This window comes from Oncorhynchus nerka, linkage group LG1 (assembly GCF_034236695.1).
Source record: "Oncorhynchus nerka isolate Pitt River linkage group LG1, Oner_Uvic_2.0, whole genome shotgun sequence".
Classification (NCBI taxonomy): Eukaryota; Metazoa; Chordata; class Actinopteri; order Salmoniformes; family Salmonidae; genus Oncorhynchus; species Oncorhynchus nerka.
In genome coordinates this window covers 56147-75792 of record NC_088396.1, presented here as the reverse complement: position 1 = coordinate 75792, position 19646 = coordinate 56147, and positions in this window count along the sequence as shown.

Here is a 19646-nt window from a genome sequence, read left to right as displayed (position 1 = left end):
CGAGTAAAGGCACGTGGACGAAGACCAAACAAACATGTCTACAAAACACAGGGTTGAGACCCCAACAAAATAGCGAGGAGTACCTTGAAAAAATACTACAATCGCTCATTATCACACAGGACATGACCCGTAATCATCTGCGGAATCCATAATGGCACGAAAGCCAAAACACACAGCATAGGTACTCACACGACCAACGGACATGGGAACAATAATCAACAGCACCATGGTGAACAAATACAATCATTGGGAATATGGACAGGTGTGCGCAATGAAAGTTCCATAGGGATGTGATATGTGCTAGAACCAACCAATAGGATTTCATCACAAAACCTATGTCTGCCATTTACAGTAGTCTTCACCCTCTGTGTCTTTGTGCCATTGTGAGTTATCGAGTCTATTTGAGGCATGCCAGTTGACCATTCGGAGCTGAGGGGCCTTTTGCAATGTAACTAGCCTATAAGGCCTTAGGAGCCTGTTAGCCCACAATATGTTCTAGGTCAGGTATAGTCATTTCAGGTCTTGCGAGATGCAAGCCTCTTTCGCTGACTTAACTGGCAGCTCGAGACAATCATCTGAATGCGCTACTTAGTTCATAGAATCGTGAGTAACCTTATTAGTGGAGGGGACAAACCGAACGGTAAAAGCGATCTTGAAATAGTTTTCTTCCTACGAATTTGGCTCGAAGATTTTGAATGGTTGGAGTTATTATCAACTATCACTCCATCTCTAAAAGACTCTCAAGAACACGTATTTGTCTGTTTCCATCTATGGCACAAGCTGCGCAGGACTCCTTAGAAGGGAAAGTGATAAATCTGGACAGAATAACTGAGGAAAATGAATTGATTCTCCACATGTGTTTTCCAGTGTTTAATTGCTAAATTGTAATTACTTCGCCACTACGGCCTATTTATTGCCTTACCTCCCTAATCTTATCTCATTTGTACACACTGTATATAGATTTTTTTTCCTATTGTGTTATTGACTGTACGTGTTTTTAGTTCATGTGTAATTCTGTGTTTGTCGCACTGCTTTGCCAGATCGCAGTTTTAAATGAGAAGTTGTTCACAACTGGCGTAATAAAGGTGAAATAAAAAAAATGTTTAAAAAATGACTGTTTGATGATCATCCCTGATGTTTTCCTATACTTTCCATTACCTTTCTGATGCATTGCAATCACTCCAAAGCATGCTTCCTTAAGACTGAAATGTTCCATTACCTAATTTGCCATAACGTTTGTTTAATAATAAATGCAGCAAAGAGGTCAATCAAACTCGACAAAAACAATGGAAATGCAATTGAACCGCGTGGGGAAAAGGGTTGACCAGGAAATGTTCTGATTCCCACCCTGTAAAATTAGCCTACATTTAGGCTATTGTTTATATTGAGATCAAAATCGGAGAATAATGCTTGCATGGATGTCATAATCACCAATCAACTGCATTAGTTTGACTGCCGATTTATGTATTCTAGCTATGCTAACCAGCTTATACGAACGGCAGTTAGCATTTAGCAGTCACTTCTTCTAAACATGGAAAGGTACAACTTCTAAATGTTATGCAGTGAAATACATCCAAATAAGATTTAAGTAATTGTGAGCCTGTTAAAATATATAAATCATGAACTATTTGATGCATATGTTTGAATGTGCACCAATCTGGACAATAGAATAGTCTGAGTCCCATTGTTCCCTTTCCCACATCTATGGCAATAAGGTCAGATTCTAAAGATTCATCAAATTATTTTACACATTTGTTTCTGATATCCCCAAGTGTCCTAAAATACATAATCAAGGAAGCAAATAGCTTGATGGTCCATGTTAATATATTACTATCTTAAATATCATGTATAAATCCATTTCATATCATGTAAGAATCAATTTGATTTTGATCCCCGAACCCCCTTTCTCCGTTTGGGTATGAGGGCTCGACCAGTGATTTTTGTTTTTCAAAAGTTTCTACCTTTGAAATATTAGTGACTACCACTAGTATAGGTCAGGGTTTCCCAAATTCGGTCCTGGGGCCTACCCTGGGTGCACGGTTATTTGAGTGCTAGTGCAAAACTAAACAATTCATCATCAAGCTTTGATTTGAATCAGCCAAAACATGCACCCAGCAAGGGGCACCAAGACCGAGAAACCCTGGTCTAGGTTGTTAGCTGGGGAAACGTCAGGGTTAGGGTGAATCTCAAACCAAACACTTGGCCCCTAAGCCCTTTATCGAGTGGCCACTTGCTTATGTTTTCCATAGTGATCACTCAAGTCTGCAAGTGTTTTGGCCAAAATTAACATCGACATCCAAACTGCCACTTACCTATATTACAAAATCCATTTGCGAGCATTCTCCCAGGACCTGTGTAGTAGCATGATTTCATATTAAACATGAGTGACACAGACGTATACTCCGATAGACTGGGAGAAAGTTGTAAAAACAAACAGACTTCTCTCTACTTCTGCACAAAATATGTGCAAGTATATCGGTCGCCAGTCATTTTATCATCTTATTTAGCTTGTTGTAGACTGCCTGCTGCTACCTACCACTGAGAAACACAGGGATGGAAATTTAAGCTAGTTTAGGATTTGGGACACCGATAAAGTGTTTTGCTTGTCACTTATTACCGATAGTTTGACAGCTTACTGACAAAGATCTACTACTTCTCACTTTTCAGCAGTAATTCAGAATGTTTACAAGTTACGTTGTAACATTGTGGGACAGCTCAGCTGAGTGCACAGGCACAGCAGCTGATTTGCTACAGCACTGACTCTGGTCAGAACAGGCAGTTGCTGCTTCATTAACTTGTTCATTGTGATAAAACAGCTGCACTAGGGTCGGAAAGCATTCTTGTGTAGATTAAGAGTTTTGGCACGGAAAATTTACCTCAATCTAGGGATGAGAAATACGCTTTGCTCCGAATTATACCAAATGTTAAGCAGAGAAGATTGAATGACTGCTAGTTTTCCGGAAAACTGTACTATTCATCCTCGTGCGAGGTAGCTGAAGCAACGGCAGCCATTTCCAGAAAAAAATACCAGTCATTTAATCTGCAGGCTATCACGCATTTCTCATCCCTGGATTGAGGTACATTTTCCGAGCTATATCTCACTCCGGTTCTGCAGTGTCTTAATCTATGCAGTGTCTTAATGCTGCCTGACCCTAGTGCAGCTGTAAGGGAGTGGGTTGGATATGCTGGCTAGCTAGCTATTGGAAAAGTTTTCATGTACTTTATCAAACAATTAATTACATATTTCTAATTTATGTTGACTTATTCTGACTATTTTTGAGGGCAAAGTAGTTTTGACTGTTATTGCTAGGTCCACACAGGATGCACACTCGATAGAGGCTTCCGAAGGGGCTCAGTGAAGCACTTGATGACTTGACAACTAGCATTAGATTGACCCGTGAACACACATATCAGGTACTCAAAGTGTTCGGTTTGAGATTCTGCATTACAGTGAATGGCTGGTTAATGTATCCCACAGGATGTAAGGTGGGACAACCTCCTCATACAGTGTGTTCAGACAAAATCCAGAGGAACTGTATGCATGTAATGCTCTTTAGGATATTTAACAATGGTCAGTCATGTTAAACTTGCTCTTTGTTCTCTATCTACATGCCATAAATTATTTTAACCCTACAGTTTGATCAGGGGAGCCATAACAAATCAAGGCACCCCCATAAATGTTATGGGCAAACCCATGATATTTATATTTTAGTAATTTAGCAGACGCTCTTTTAAACAGGCCATTATGTCCTACAGACTGGATTGAGGCTACATCTGGAAGTTTGGAAGATTTTGTATGTATTTTTTACAATATATTTATTGGCATAATGACCTTCAGATCCAATGCTAGAAAATAAATGATTCAACGCAAAAACAAATATTAATACAATAATGAAGAACAAATGAGGCAGCTAAGGTGACGACTCTAAACTTCTGAAAGTCCCGCCAGACATCAGCAAATTCAAAGGGTTTATTACGTAAATTGTAAGTTGTTTTTTTAAATGGAATATAGGTAATGAGTTATTTTAGCCACATCTGCTTGCTTGGCGGAGTGTCACTCTTCCATATAAAAGCTGTGCATTTATTGACTGCAATGAGTGCCAATTTAATGAATCTTGTTTATCTTACCAATATTAACTGGTAGAACCGAGTCATCTTCAAGAAGAATAAGGGAAGGGTCTAGTGGTACAATTTTAGTGACCTGTGTTAAGATCTGAATGTCTTCCCAATAATTGCCTTGTTCAGGGCAGGACAAAAACATATATGCATAAGTGTGCCCACACCCATTTTACAGCTTGGACAAAAAATGTAATGTTTAGAATTTCTTTTAAAACAGCCTCTCTTGTGTTAATTAGACCCTATGTAAAATATTGCATTTCATCAACTTGTTCTGTCTGTTAAATGAAAGATGCTAACCATCTAAAAAGAGATTTCCCCCCATTTCTCATCCTCAAATTAGATAAAGGACATCATGCCGCTTTATGCAAGCCTTCAGAACTTCATCAACCTTTTACCCCTTTCCTCTCCAGACACAGTTTATCAGTTGTAGATTTACTCATGGCCTGAATCCTACCTCCCTGTTGAGTGGCAACCTAATGCCTAACTTGTTGGTGCTTGAAGAAATTATTCTGAGGTAACTGATAATGAGAAGGATAATAGTTCACCTTCTCTATACAGATGACCAAATTATTTAATTCCTTTGTTGAACCAAGAAAATGTAATCTCATCCCTCAGGGGTTTGGGTAAGTTGAGGTTATTATAAAAAGGTGTTTGTTCATACAGTGGGGAGAACAAGTATTTGATACCCTGCTCATTTAGCAGGTTTTCCTACTTACAAAGCATGTAGAGGTCTGTAATTTTTAGCATAGGTACATGGAATATAAAACAAAAATCCAGAAAATCACATTGTATGATTTTTAAGTAATTAATTTGCATTTTATTGCATGACATAAGTATTTGATACATCAGAAAAGGAGAACTTAATATTTGGTACAGAAACCTTTGTTTGCAAATACAGAGACACAGTTCTTGACTAGGTTTGCACACACTGCAGCAGGGATTTTGGCCCACTCCTCCATACAGACCTTCTCCAGATCCTTCAGGTTTTGGGGCTGTCGCTCGGCAATATGGACTTACCTTGCGATGCTTCTTACGGAGCCACTCCTTAGTTTCCCTGGCTGTGTGTTTCGGGTCTGTGTCATGCTGGAAGACCCAGCCACAACCCTTCAATGCTCTTACTGAGGGAAGGAGGTAGTTGGCCAAGATCTCGTGATACATGGCCCCATCCATCCTCTCCTCAATACGGTGCAGTCGTCCTGTCCCCTTTGCAGAAAAGCATCCCCAATGAATGATGTTTCCACCTCCATGCTTTACGGTTGGGATGGTGTTCTTGGTGTTGTACTCATCCTTCGTCTTCCTCCAAACACGGCGAGTGGAGTTTAGACCAAAAATATCTATTTTTGTCTCATCAGACCACATGACCTTCTCCCATTCCTCCTCTGGATCATCCAGATGGTCATTGGAAAACTTCAGATGGGCCTGGACATGCGCTGGCTTGAGCAGGGAGACCTTGCGTGCGCTGCAGGATTTTAATCCATGACGGCGTAGTGTGTTACTAATGGTTTTCTTTGAGACTGTGGTCCCAGATCTCTTCAGATCATTGACCAGGTCCTGCCGTGTAGATCTGGGCTGATCCCTCACCTTCCTCATGATCATTGATGCCCCACGAGGTGAGATCTTGCATGGAGCCCCAGACCGAGGGTGATTGACCGTCATCTTGAACTTCTTCCATTGTCTAATAATTGCGCCAACAGTTGTTGCCTTCTCACCAAGCTGCTTGCCTATTGTCCTGTAGCCCATCCAAGCCTTGTGACGATCTACAATTTTACCCCTGATGTCCTTACACAGCTCTCTGGTCTTGGCCATTGTGGAGAGGTTGGAGTCTGTTTGAGTGTGTGGACAGATGTCTTTTATACAGGTTACAAGTTCAAACCGGTGCAGTTAATACAGGTAATGAGTGGAGAACAGGAGGGATTCTTAAAGAAAAACTAACAGATCTGTGAGCCAGAATTCTTACTGGTTGGTAGGTGATCACACATACTTGTCGCGCAATAAAATGCAAATTAATTACTTAATCATACAATGTGATTTTCTGGATTTTTGTTTTAGATTGTCTCTCACAGTTAAAGTGTACATATGATAAAAAATTACACCTCTACATACTTTGTAGAGTAGGAAACACTGCCGATTTTGCAGGTAATAAAATACTTTCTCCCCACTGTATATAGATCAAATCAAGTTATATTTGTCATATGCGCCATATACAACAAGTGTAGATCTTACAGTGAAATGCTTACTTACAAGCCCTTGACCAACAATGCATAGCCATAGATAATAACAGAGTAGCAGCAACGTGGGGGGGGCAATGCAAATAGTCTGGGTAGCCATTTGATTAGCAGTTCAGGAGACTTATGGCTTGGGGGTAGAAGCTGTTTAGAAGTCTCTTAGACCAAGACTTGACACTCCGGTACCCCTTGCCATGTGGTAGCAGAGAGAACAGTCTATGACTAGAGTAGCTAGAGTGGCTAGGGTCTTTAACAATTTGTAGGCCTTCCTCTGTCACTGCCTGGTATAGAGGTCCTGGATGGCAGGAAGCTTGGCCCGGGTGATGTACTGGGCTGTACCCACTACCCTCTGTAGTGCCTTGCGGTCAGAGGCCAAGCAGTTGCAATAACAGGCAGTGATTCAACCCGTCAGGATGCTCTCGATGTTAAAGCTGTAAAACCTTTTGAGGATCTGAGGACCCATACCAAATCTTTTCAGTCTCCTGAGGGGGAATAGGTTTTGTCGTTCCCTTCATGTGCTTGGACCTTGATAGTTTGTTGGTGATTTGGACACCAAGGAAATTGAAGCTCTCAACCCTCTCCACTACAGGCTCTTCGATGAGAATGGGGGTGTGTTCGGCCCTCCTTTTCCTGTAGTCCACATTCATCTCCTTTGTCTTGATCACATTGAGGGAGAGGTTGTTGTCCTTGCACCACACGTTCAGGTCTCTGACCTCCCTATAGACTGTCATCGTTTTTGTGTCATCAGAAAACTTAATGATGGTGTTGGAGTTGTGCCTGGCCATGCATTCATGAGTGAACAGGGAGTACAGGAGGGGACTGAGCATGCACTCATGAGGGGCCCCCGTGTTGAGAATCAGCGTGGTGGATGTTTTGTTACCTACCCTTACCACCTGGGGGCAGCCCGTAGGGAAGTCCAAGATCCAGTTGCAGAGAGAGGTGTTTAGTCCCAGGGTCCTTAGCTTAGTGATGAGCTTTGAGGGCGGTATGGTGTTGAACGCTGAGCTGTAATCAATGAATAGCATTCTCATATAGGTGTTCCTTTTGTCCAGGTGGGAAAGTACAGTGTGGAGTGCGATAGGGATTGCATCATCTGTGGATCTGTTGGTGCGGTATGCAAATTGGAGTGGGTCTAGAGTTTCTGGAAAGCATTTCATGGCTACAGACGTGAGTGCTACGGGTCGGTAGTCAGTCATTAGGCAGGTTACCTTAGTGTTCTTGGGCACAGGGACTATGGTGATCTGCTTGAAACCTGTTCGTATTACAGACTAAGGCAGAGAGGTTGAAAATGTCAGTGAAGACACTTGCCAGTTGGTCGGCGCATGCTTTGAGTACACGTCCTGGTAATCTGTCTGGCCCTGCGGCCTTGTGAATGTTGACCTTTTAAAGGACTCGCTCACGTCAGCTGTGGAGAGCGTGATCACACAGTTGTCTGGAACAGCTGATGCTCTCATGCATGTTTCAGTGTTACTTGCCTCGACGCGAGCCTAGAGGTTATTTAGCTTGTCTGGTAGGCTCGTGTCACTGGGCAGCTCTCTTCTGTGCTTCCCTTTGTAGTCTGTAATAGTTTGCAAGCCCTGACATATCCGAATTTGCCTATTTGATGGTTTGCCGGAGGTCATAGCGGGATTTCATATTTTTCCGGGTTAAAAAAGCGGCAGCTCTACCCTTTAGCTCAGTGCGGTTGTTGCCTGTAATCTATGGCTTCTGGTTGGGGTATGTATGTACAGTCACTGTGGGGACGACTTCATCAATGCACTTATTGATGAAGCCAGTGACTGATGTGGTGTACTCCTCATTGCCATCGGAAGAATCCCGGTTCATATTCCAGTCTGTGCTAGCAAAACAGTCCTGTAGTTTAGCATCTGCTTCATCTGACTACTTTCATCTGACCACAGATCTATGCCCTTCTGTTTGTTTATTGACTTAAATCAATATGTTTAGAGTTGTTTTATTAAAGTGTTTGTAAGACCAATCAAAGCTTTAGGTGGGCTAATATAAGGTATACATGCCAATGAAACAGGGAAAATACACTCTTTGTCTGTCTCCAAGGGGGTGAACTTCTTGTGTCTTGCCATACCCACACAGCCTTGAACTGAGATGCCCAGTAATACAACTGGAAGTCAGGTAGAGTAAGCCCTCCTTATGAGTATGGTTTGCATAAAGTTGTGAGTTTCACTCTGGGAGGTTTCCATTTCCACAGAAATGAAGTTGTTAGAAAAAAACTTTGTACATTTTTCAAACTTTCCCATTTGCAATCATTTTGGTCATACATTTATTTTTACACAATTGACACACCAAATAAGATAAATTCTTCCCCCAACCTTTTTGAGAAGTGGAGTGTAGTTCAGTTGATATGTCATTCATTTCAGAAGGAATTTGCAATCCCAGGTTTGTCATTTTCTGAGGTCTCCAAGAAAACGGCTGGTCTAAAATTGGGTTCTGCATAGCTGCCCTGTTAAAAGGCATGATTATACTCTTTGGTAGGTTTATTTTAAATCTTGAATAGGTCCCATATTTTTTCAGCATGTCAACTAATAGTGGAGTGAAATTTCTCCTTTTGTGAGGTAAAGCTAAATCTAATCCGCGTATAGTGAGACAAATGTTCGCACCTACCTATAAGAACACCATGGGTGGATAAGATTTAAAAGCTTCCGCCAATGGCTCGATAGCCACAGAAAAAAGGAGAGGACTAGCAGGACAACCCTTTCTTGTGCCACGTGATGGGGAGAACTGGGAGGAAACATTTACATTAGTCAGGATCTGAGCTACCGTACATTTGTACAGTAATTTAATCAGACCTACATAGGTCCAATATTCATCCTCTGTAAAACTTCAAACAAGTAGTTCCATTCAGAACATCGATTTAACAAGCTGTTTTCCATACTTCATTGACCCCCCCCCAATCTCCACCCAACCCACAATCCCACTCCCCAACCATCAACACCCCCTTCGGCTTTCCCTAAGCACAATGGTTCTGGCTGTGACAAGGTATACTCAGTGCTGGGTACCTTCCTCCCCTTTGTGCGCTGCATTTCCTTGAGACAACCTAGTGAAATGCCTGCAAGAAAACACTACAAAGTGCTTCTCTACGTGGCGGTTTTAACTCGACAACGAAAGAGTTTGGTCTTTTATTAACCCTGGAAACGCAACAAGTCGGTGACAGCCTGTGCTTATGAAGCAGCATGGTTCACATAAGCAATATTCTCTTAACAATTGTTAACCGTTTACACTTTGGAATTGGCCTATATGAATAGGGCTACATTTAAATGTTTCTTACAGAAGAAATGCAAAAGCATGGTAGCAATTGAAAGGGAACTATTTGGCGATTATGGGAAATTATTAGACATAACATTTAGGACACAAACAGTTCACCTGACAAGACCATCCAAATCCAGTACACAGTTGATTTTATGTGCATTTGACATTTTCTGTACTTTTTGCCAATTTCTTGATAACGAAATCTTAAAATACTCTGCAATAATGATGATAATATTCCTGGAAAGCATGAGATAGGTGCAACATAAGACAAAAATTACATGGGTTTGAGTGAGTACGCTAACTTTACTTTTCAAAGGGGCTTATTGTCCTGTTCGCCCCATCTCATTGGAGACGGTTCGTGATAGAGGAATTCTAAATTCCTTTATGCTTTAATTGCCAAAATCAATTAGCACTCATTTCTAATTCATTAATGAATTGTAAGTTCATTAATTATGCATGAAGTAGATCGAGACCAGTCTTAAAAGCCAGGTAAAGAGCGTTTAATTCCAGAGAGTACTGAATGCTTACACACATTTCCACAGGTTATAAACTGAAAATGACGTCAGCGTTTTCCAAACGTTCCGTTTCACAAACATAGGGCCCCTCTTAACTCTCAAGCCTCCACGTTGTCAGCACGAAGTCAAGGCCAGTCAGCATAAATCAACATTCCCGACCATTTGGAGATGGCCCGTTCCCACCACCTGGAGATTTGTACAACTGAATGAACTAAGGAACAGACCTATATTGTTACTAACTCCTGACTACATTATATACAATTGGGAAAGGGAGCAAGAGGGAAAATTCACATGTACTGTACATTATAGCATTTGGACTAGTCAGTTTCTGATTGGAATGTATACATAATTAGTCATTTCAACCATATTTTCCTCTATCAGTTCGCCCCTTTTCAAAGGGGCCTATTGTCCTGTTCGCGCTTGTTCCTGTTTTCTAAATGTTCTGCACATGTGCTACGCAAAAACCTGTATCTGAAATTCACACTTCTACTCAGTACAACACATTGAATTTAACTTCACACTGTTCAGTGTATAATAGACTATCAGTCATTCTATGCAGTGTTCTATCTGTGATTTGGCTGGAGGAATGGGAGGAAGGAATATACATGCATAATGATCTGCTTGTCATTGTGGGAGTAAGGGAAAACACTGCATAAAACATTTTACTCTTCAGTTAACACACACACACACACCTCCTTCCCTTCCTCTGTCTCTCTCATATAAACACACACACCTCTCTCCAACAAACACACACTGTTCCAAACTTTTAAAGGGAAATGTCACCGTGGCTCTGCTACGACAAAGTCATTCCTATTATAACATTACGTTTTGTCATAAACATCAAAATTATCCAAACAGCAAGCAAACACATTTTCATTTCACTGGTAGAATCGTGAAGTTTCAACTTTCTGTGTACGCTTATAGTGAACCACAAAGTCCGACATTCATTGCGAAATGCAGATACCGCCCTGGTAGGTAGATGGAGCATTCTCACAAACTGGGATAATGGCATTGTTTACTTCCAACGACCAACACAGAGTAATCTCAGAACTTCTCAAACAAGATTTATGAAAACATTTGTTTTTCACTAATGTTTGTCATCATGCCTGTGTAGTGTTCTGTGTCTGGCTGTGCTAATTACAAACAAGCACAAAAATGTACTTTCAACGTGCTACTAACCAGAGATTTACGTTGATGCTGCCAGTGGCTTGCGGCAATCAACAATGATGCTTACGGTGACCAAAGGTTAAATGTTTTGTCACGCTGAACTGATGGGGAATCCAATTCGAGAAGTGATGCGATATCATCGTTTTTTTACTTCACAACAAAACAGAAGATTCTGAATTAGAGGTAACTGACAGTGCCTTCAAAGTATTCACACTTTTCCAAATGTCTTTGTTACAGCCTAAATTTATTAATGATTGAATTGAGATTTTGTGTCACTGGAATACACAATACCCCATAATGTAATTTGTACAAATTAATTAATAAAAAAAGAAAAGATGAAATGTCTAACTATTCAACCCCTTTGTTATGTCAAGCCTAAATAAGTTCAGGAGTAAAGATCTGCTTAACAAGTCACATGGATTAATTCTGTGTGCAATAGTAGTGTTTAACATGATTTTTGAATGACTACATCCTCTCTGTACCCCACAAATACAATTAAGTCGAGCAGTGAATTTCAAACACAGATTCAATCACAAAGACCAGGGAGGTTTTCCAATGCCTCGCTGAGAAGGGCACCTATTGGTAGATGGGTAAAAAAAACACATTGAATATCGCTTTGAGCATGGTGAAGTTATTAATTACACTGTGTATGGCGCATCAATACAGCCAGTCACTACAAAAATACAGGTGCCTTTCCTATAACTCAGTTGGCGGAGAGTAAGGAAACAGCTCAAAGATTTCACCATGAGGCCAATAGTGACTTTAAAATAGTTAGAGTGTAATGGCTGTGATAGGATACAAATGAAGATGGATCAACAACATTGTAGTTACTTCACAGTACTAACCTAATTGACAGAGTGAAAATAAGGAAGCCTGTACCTTCCATCTACCACCAACCTACTGAAGTGCAGTTCAGAGTAAATATTTATTGCATTTTCCAAATGGCCGGTAATTTCGAATGTATAAAATACTGTATTTACGATAGCAGAGCTTCTTCCCTTTGTTCCTCAGTCTTCCCGCTCTTTCACTCAAACCCAGCCCCTTTTGTGTAACAAGCTGTCATATCTGTTCCGCACGCTAGGGACGTTTTCCTTTATGACGTAATTTGTAATCAAGTTATGATTTAATTCTGTGTATGTGTAATTCTGTGCGATTAGTTAGGTATTTAGTAAATAATTATACCCAATTTTTGTATTGCTGGTTCAACTTATTAGCCAGGGTTCGTGCAGAGAATTTACAACTTTCAGATGAGACTGAATTAAGCTGACGATTAATATTGACTGCTATTGATGTAAAATATTACTAGGTCTTTAACAAACTGTAGTTTTGGCAAGTAGGTTAGGACATCTACTATGTGCATGACACAAGTAATTTGTCCAACAATTGTTTACAAATAGATTATTTCACTGTATCACAGTTCCAGTGGGTCAGAAGTTTACTAAGTTGACTGCATTTTGAACATCTTGGAAAATTCCAGAAAATTATGTCATGGCCTTAGAAGCTTCTGATAGGCTAATTACATCATGAGTCAATTGAAGGTGTATCTGTGGATGTCTTTCAGGCTTACCTTCAAACTCAGTGCCTCTTTGCTTGACATCATGGGAAAATCCAAAGAAATCAGCCAAGACCTCAGAAAAAAAATTGGCGACATCTACAAGTCTGGTTCATTCTTGGGAGCAATTTCCAAACTCCTGAAGGTACCACATTCATCTGTACAAACAATAGTACTGTCGTGTCTTTGGCTATGCCGGATTAAGTGATATGACATGCTATTCTATAAAATAATTTATTCGTAATTAATATTACCTGATTGAGATAATCATGTAAATGTAATAAACTAGAGTCGGGCACCACAAAAAATATTTATAGAGCTGTTATCTTCCAAATACTCTCTTAATGACTCCAACCTAAGTGTATGTATACTTCCGACTTCAACTGAAGTTTCCATTGGTGTCGTAACCATAGCAATGGTACAACAGACATTTGGGCATAGCAATGGTACAAAAATTAACAGACACGCACACTCCCAAGGCAGGTGCACGTCTCATGGTGCTTAACTTCTTATGGCTGCAGGGGCAGTATTGAGTAGCTTGGATGAAAAGGAGCACAGGGTAAACAGCCAGCTCCTCAGTCTCAGTTGCTAATATATGCAGATTATTATTAGTATTGGATAGAAAACTCAAGTTTCCAAAACTGTCAATATTGTCTGAGTATAACAGAACTGATATTGCAGGTGAAACCCTGAGGAAAATCAAACCAGTAAGTGGCTTCTATTTTAAACTCCATGTTCCATAGCCTGCCTTTGCTCCATTTAAAGGGATATCAACCAGATACCATTTCCTATCTCTTCCTCAAGGTGTCAACAGTTTTCAGACATAGTTTCAGGCTTATATTTTGAAAAATGAGCCAGAAAGATAACATCGCGTCAGGTGTTTGCATGAGCGCAACAGAGTTTGGGCAGCCATTGCCTTTCCCTCTCCTACTGAAAAAACAGTTGCATTTGATATATCGATTATATATTTTAACATTTCCATTGATAATTTGTGTGATTTGTCAGCACATTCAACTATGTAAGGGAATACCCCCCTGTATTGGACAAAAATGAATGGGAAGTCATTGGCATCGGACAAACCATATACACATTGTCCAATACCACCCAATTCGGCGTTGATTCATGCAAAGTGTATTGCAAATGCCATATGGCAATTGCCAGTTGTAACACTTTAAAAATTCAACAGGTGGCGAATCCGCTCCACCGTGGTTTTTCATATTGGAAATGTAACCCAAGTCAATGTCCAAAAGCAAAATGTTGAAAATATGATTTTTTTGTCAAACTTATCACCCCTTAAAGTGCTTTTTGGACCGTTTTTCGAAATTCTTTCGAATTTTTTAATTTTTTAATTTATTTTTTTGTCAATTACACATGTGTAAGAACTGTATGAATATACTTTTGTCCAATTTTATTATCATATTTTTTTTTTTTTTACATGCGCATAAGTAATATGTTTTGTCCAATTTCAATATGATTTCATAGGAAGTCAAAAGTCAAAAGTCAAAAATGTCAAAATTTTGTAAAAAACTTCACACACCCTTAAGTGCTTTCTGGACCGTTTTTCGAAATTTTTTCAAATTTTGTGTCAATTACACACGTATAAGAACTGTATCAACATACTTTAGTTGTATATTATTATCATATTTTTTTTTTTTACTTGTGCATAAGGAATATGATTTGTCCATTTACAATATGATTTCATAGGAAGTCAAAAGTCAGTCAAAAGTCACTTTTTTTGGGGCCAAATGCCATATGAAATTTGACATGCTCAAAAATGCAAAATTGACTGGTCTGATTAACACAGGATGGCCGAGCAGTGATAGTTGTACCTTTCCATCACTCGTTGTGTTGATTTCATCATGTCCATTTGGTGATGTTTTTTCACTATACAATCATATTGCAAGTGCACGTGCATTTGCAATATGTTTCAATGGACATTTACCACATGAAATTTGACATGTTCAAAAATGCTAAATTGACTGGCCTGATGAACACAGGATGGCCGAGCAGTGATAGTTGTACCTTTCCATCACTCGTTGTGTTGATTTCATCATGTCCATTTGGTGATGTTTTTTCACTATACAATCATATTGCAAGTGCACGTGCATTTGCAATATGTTTCAATGGACATTTACCACATGAAATTTGACATGTTCAAAAATGCTAAATTGACTGGCCTGATGAACACAGGATGGCCGAGCAGTGATAGTTGTACCTTTCCATCACTCGTTGTGTTGATTTCATCATGTCCATTTGGTGATGTTTTTTCACTATAGAATCATATTGCAAATGCACGTGCATTGTTGTGCAACTGGTAACCCAAGAATAAAAATATGGTTGTAAATGCATTTACCGGTCATTCTGATATTAATGCCCGCTATGGGAACACAGGATGGCCGAGCAGTGATAGTTGTACCTTTCCGTCACTCGTTGTGTTGATTTCATCATGTCCATTTGTTTATGTTTTCTCACTTTTGCAAAGTCACTGTGCATTTGCAATATGGTTCAATGGGCAGGTACCATCACGAATTTGTCATGCTATAAAAATCCTGCAGGAATGTGAAATTGACTGGCCCGATGAACTCGGGATGGCTGGGCAGTGATTCTGGTTCATCTCAATGGCTCGTTAGGGTTGATTTCAGAATGTCACTTTTGGTGATGGTACCTCAAACATATTGCAAATGGACAAGAGTCACCAGCAAGTCACCGTCCATCAGTCAATTAGATATCATTCTGACACCAAACTGATACAAACTGACACTAAACCCACTTTTTCCAACTGGTTTAGTAGCCAATTATCACATACTTCAGAGCTGGCCCAAAATTCACAACGCCTTCGGTTCAAACCATTAAAAAAACATAAAACACATAGTTACGTTCTAGCTGTGGGTCCATTTCTTATATTACGTGTAGGCCTAGCTGAGGTGACCCCGAATCCCAAGTTTCGGCTCGATCGGTCATTTGGTGTCCGAGCAAAACCCTAATTGGTGCTGAAAACCAACTTTTTTCTATGACTTGCTACGGGGTCCTTGAATGAGCTATCGGACCGAAACGTTGGGGTCTGTCTATATGGGCCGAGACGGTCGCAATGCACCTAGTCTTGTGTCTCTGAGACATTTATAAATGTCGCCATTTTCGTAATGGTCAAAATGAATTGAAGTCATTGCAAATGTACGAGGCTGTTTCTCGGTCCGAGAACCTTCTAGAGCCACCCAACTCACCACGCACTATCGACCTGAGGTCTAGAACAGGTTTCTAAAGTTTCGGAACTCTAGGTCTGACGGTTCTTTTTTAGCTCGAACAAAGCTAACTTGCAGGCACTGTCAGTCTCTACACACCCCAATACGTCCCTCCTTACAAGTTGTGTGTCTGTGTGATTTAGTTTTCCCTTGAAATTATGGGAAAAATGACTGATTTACAGTTCATGTGGGTTGCCTAATCACACATATGAAGTTTTGGAAAGATCTGACTTTTTTAACCCCTCGAAACAGCCCCTGAGACACCAATTATGGCACTTCCGGTTGGCACAGGAAGCTATAAGTCAACACATATCCTTACTGGGGTATGCTTTTACAGAATCCTGAGTTTTAAGTCTTTACGTTAAGAATTGACTGATTTACACAGGGTTGAATGCACTATGTCTATCAAACTGTAGGCAGGGTATGGATATACACTTTTAGGGTGATTTTAACCACTTCCGGTTGGTACAGGAAGCTTAGAATCAACACAGGTAGACCTCATACTGGCCTGATGGACTGTTACCAAAGACAGGTTCATACGGCATTCATAACCCATATAGGCTTCAGGTTGAATTTAGGGGTGCAGGCAATGTATTCCTATGGGGAGAGAAGTCAATGCAAACTTTTTCAAGTAAACACCTTCTTTTGACTATTAAGGGTTAACGCCACACGGTCATGGTTAGGTTTCCACAGATCGGAAGGACCTTAGGAACATACCTGAGGTCGAATTGTGCTTCTCACCCTAACGGTTCTCTCACTGTCACCCAAAAGCAAATGACGTTGTGGGGCAGGCTTCATTTTGGCCCTAATTTTCTAATGGTCGCTGCGCTTAGACCGAGCGAGCTACGGTCAAGCGGGATATCTCGTTGAACTCTGCACGGCCTAGAGATTATTGTTTATGCCATTGCCTGCTCTCTGTGTCTTTGAGCACCGCACTTTATCACTCCATCGTTGCTGTGTGTGTGTGAGAGCTTTTCTTTGACATCTGCTGGGAGAAATTACTGATTTACAGTTTAGGAGGGTTACCTAGTCACACATATGAAGTTTTGGAGAGATATGACTTTTCTAACCTTTCAAAACAGACAGTGTGACCCAATTAAAGGCACTTCCGGTTGTCACAGGAAGCTATAGGTAAACACATTTCTTGATTGACATAAACACTTACAGAATCCTGAGTTTTAAGTCTTTAAGTTAAGAATTGACTGATCTACGATCTACACAGTGTTGAATGCAGTCATTTTCACCTTTGAAGGTTATGTACATCAAACCTCCTTTTGGGTCAATTTAACCACTTCCGGTTGCTCCAGGAAGCTTAGAATCGACACAGGTAGACCTCATAGTGGTCTGATGGACTGTCATAGAAGACAGGTTCATTAGGCATTCATAACCCACATAGGCTTCAGGTTGAATTTAGAGGTGCAGGCAATGTATTCCTATGGGGAGAGAAGTCAATGCAAACTTTTTCAAGTAAACACCTTCTTTTAACTGTTAAGGGTTAATGCCACACGGTCAAGGTTAGGCTTGCACGGATCGGGAGGACCTTAGGTACGTTCCTAAGGTCGAATTGTGCTTCTCACCCTAACAGTTCTCTCACTGTCACCCAAAACAAATGACATTTAGGGCTAGGCTTAATTTGGGCCTACTTTTTCTCATGGTCACTGTACTTAGACCGAGCGAGCTACGGTCAAGCGGGGCATCTTGTTGAACTCGGCACGGCCTAGAGAATATGGAAATGCCATTGTAGGCTTTGTGTGTCTTTAAGCACCGCACTTTGTCACTCCATCCTTGCTGTGTGTGTTTTTCTGTGTGTGTGTGAGAGAGAGCTTTTCTTTGACATCTGTTGGGAGAAAAGACTGACTTACAGTTTATGGGGGTTGCCTAATCACACATATGAAGTTTTGAAAAGATCTGACCTTTTTAACCCTTGGAAACTGCCACTGTGACACCATTTAAGGCACTTCCGGTTGGCACAGGAAGCTATAAATAAACTCATATCATGATTGGGGTATGCCTTTACAGAATCCTGAGTTTTAAGTCTTTACGTTAAGAACTGAGTTATTTACGGAGGTTTTAGTGAGTGTGTGTTATTTCAGAAAATCTAAGAAAATCACAGAAATCTCGCAGAGCTCCGCAGCACACTTTAAAAAGATTCGTAAGAACACCCTGCAACTGGATCTGTAACCGTTGAAAAAAAAAAAACACCTATCCGTGAACATCACCAAGGTGTCGTTGTACGATTTCTCTTAAATGACGATAGATAAATGGCTGGTTCTTTTTTTATTGACACCGGAGGCTCCTTGACTTTGACGTGAAGTGGAAAAATAATTTCTCAATTTTCATTTTGGACCTTTAATCCCAGATAAATGGCCATAACTCAAAAACCGTTGAGGCCTAGACGCCATCTTGTTCGGGGCCAACTGCCCATTATGCCGCCCCTACGCTCACCGAGTTTCGGCTTCTAAATATTTTCAGTTTTCGAGATAAGGCCTCGTCGTGAATCGTGATGTTTTGTCCAATAGCAATATGATTGCTTATGCCCTCTTGTGGGAATTTCCGGGACAGCGGAAAAATTACCTAAATCTTATTTATTTTTGTAAAACGGAAACCGAATGTCCGACAAAGTTCATTTGATGACTTCCTGGTAGGTCAGGCCCTGCCGCTCGGCCCGACGCCGTCCACGAATTTTACAAACGATTTCGGACGTCTAGTAAGGACCGTACATTTGCAATATGGACTTTCTCACTAACCATACAGGTACTGCCGAAATCTTCCCTTAAGGTATGTAAAGAAAAAGTCATTCAGATCTAGGATGTTATTTTAGTGTTCCCTTTATTTTTTTGAGCAGTGTATATAAAGGACTTTATCAAACAAAAGGACCATTTGTAATGTAACTGGGACCTTTTGGAGTGCCAACAGAAGAACTTCAAAGGTAAGGTGTATATTATATCGCTATTTCGGACTTTCGTGTCAACTCTGGTTGAAAATTATTTGTTATGCATTTGTGTGCTGGGCGCTGTCCTCAGATAATCACATGGTTTGCTTTCGCCGTAAACCCTTTTTGACATCTGACAGAGGCCGGATTAACAACAAGTTAAGCTTTATTTTGATGTATTGCACTTGTGATATCATGAAAGTTTAATATTTTTAGTAATTTAATTTGACTTTGGCGCTCCACAATTTCACCAGAAGTTGTCGAAATGGAAAGCTCGCGTCCCACTGCTCCGCAAGAAGTTACACACCTATGCTCCTAATGCATGTCTAATGAACCTCACTGGACAAGGTAATGGCTTCCTTTTCCTAATGACCTAGAACCACATATAGAGTGCACTTATTCTGCTTATTAAGATGTAAAATGTGTACACATGTACTGGAAAATTCCCAATACATCCCACAGGCGGATGTGTTGCTTACCTTTACGATACCAAATTTCAATTTACAAAACACAAATAACTGCGTTTTTGTATTTTGAGCTTCTAGTCATGAAATCTATGCAGCCAGCTCAATCACTTTTCATAGCTACTGTTTACAGGCCTCCTGGGTCGTATTCAGCGTTCATGACTGAGTTTCC